The sequence below is a fragment of the Monodelphis domestica genome, chromosome 4 (genome assembly GCF_027887165.1).
Source record: "Monodelphis domestica isolate mMonDom1 chromosome 4, mMonDom1.pri, whole genome shotgun sequence".
In the NCBI taxonomy this organism is placed as follows: Eukaryota; Metazoa; Chordata; class Mammalia; order Didelphimorphia; family Didelphidae; genus Monodelphis; species Monodelphis domestica.
In genome coordinates this window covers 250,758,179-250,760,384 of record NC_077230.1, presented here as the reverse complement: position 1 = coordinate 250,760,384, position 2,206 = coordinate 250,758,179, and positions in this window count along the sequence as shown.

Below are 2,206 nucleotides of genomic sequence, written 5' to 3'. Positions count from 1 at the left end.
TTTTCTTGCTTTGTATGTATATATATGTATATGTATATATATATATATATATATATATATATACTTTTTAATCTTTACTTTAAAATGTTGATGGTCTAACTAACTATACATAAACTGCTGATTCAAAATTAACTGAAATTATAGTGAGAATTTTAGGAATGATTAATCACATCCAGTAATATGACTTTTTATCATTGAATTATCATCTCAAATTTAAAATGTTAACTGTTGAATTGAAGTTTATAGAAATTCTAAAAATCACTCATTAGAATCCTCTCCTCTATTTTATGTCAACCTGTCATAAGAATAAATGGAAGGAGGTCACATTGGGCTAAACATCATTTTTAATTTGCTTTTGTTTCATGAGTAAGCCATAGATAGAGAAGATATGAGGAATCAATTTACTAGTGATGAGACTATCCAATCATATACTACTGCATGTATATTTATGTAATGAGTAGACAAATATGTAGATATATACATATATAACATATACAAAATTTCCACCCCCATGAAATTATGCATGTATATATCTAGTCCATTTTTTCTTCTTTCATTTTCAATTTTATATTATCTAGGGTTAATATTCCATTGAATTATATGCTGTATAATTTTCTAAATGAATAAAAACTCCAGAACTTGTCACTGTGGACTCATTTTTTTCATACTGCCGTTTTCATTAATCAGATATATATACTTCCTGCCCACATTCCATTTACATATTGATGGGCTGTTATTAACGAGGGAGGGTATTCATAGGAACAAAAAAAGACAGAAGTCAAGAGAGAATTAGCAGTAACTAGGGAAGTTCTTTTTTGAGTTTTTAATATTATCTTGCTTGAGAAGATCGCACAGAAAGTACTAATGTTGGTATTTACTTTGAAGAGGAGGGTTTCTAAGGAAGTTTTCAAAACGTGTGATTCTTAAAGTTATGTACATTTTAGGACTAAGTCATTAATTCAAATCTCTATGTTTGCTTTCCTTATTTTTAATGTAACTATACTCTGAATTATTCTAAGGAGTAGCATGGTGCTGTGGACTGATGCCATGGTCTGAATTCAAGAATAAAAGAGGTTCTGTTTACAATATATCCTGGCTGTGCAGTAGTGAACAAGTCGTTTAACTTCTCTGGTCAAATTTGATGAAGAGAGTTTCCACAACAAGTACTTTCCTACATTAAAGAAGTCACAGATCTAGAAATTAGTTCTTAAGTGTGTGTGTGTGTGTGGGAGTAACGTGAACACTTTTAAGTGAAATAGGTATTTTAGAAGTTTGGAAGAATGGGAAATATACACACATTTCCCTACATTTCCTTTAGGTGGCAATCATCAAAAAAAAAAATTGAGGAAATTCACCAAACAGTGCATAGGCCTCTGAATCTTGAGTGTTTCTGATAAAAATGGGTTACATGCTTTTTAAGGATAAAAATTTTTATAAATATGACATTCTGTGAACAACAAAAACCACAATAATAATAATAATAATCTATTTCAATTTCATACTTTTTAAGAGTTCAGATAGTAGCAATTAGAGGAAAATATTTTTATAATTATTCTTTTATAGATAATGCTCAATAGAGTATTATATAGGTAGATAAGAATTGCATTATAATGTGGAATAAAAATATTAGGGCATAAGCTCATGTGTAAACATGATCTGTGTAAGAAATTTCAGCTATCATTATTTCTAATTGGTTTTCCTCTTGCTTGATTTTTCTCTTGCTAGTTCTCTATATTTTGAAAATGATTCTTTTCTTTAATGTATTAAAATTTCATTCTTATTTTTTAATGGGACAATGTTATATCAGTGTCATTGTTCAGAATAGTTCTATCTTTATCAATTATCCAATAATAGCAGAATTAATTTATTGATTTCCCAAAGTTATACTGAAATTTGTACAATAACATTTCTGATTTCTTTTAATATCAAATGCCCTGATGTTGTGATATATATTGTAATTCATAACATTTGAAGCTATAATTATGATTAAGTACTTTGTATCATGAATATAAATAACCAACTTGTAAAAAAATTATTACAACTGAATATGCAAAAATTTCCAGCATACCAATATACAATATGAAATATCATTAAGAACTCTACAATTTTTATTAATTTTTATTTTTTTTGTTGTTTTTGAAGAGAACCAGTGGCATTATGAGATAAAATTTTGACTTGAATTGTATTTAAGTTAGGCAACAGTGCA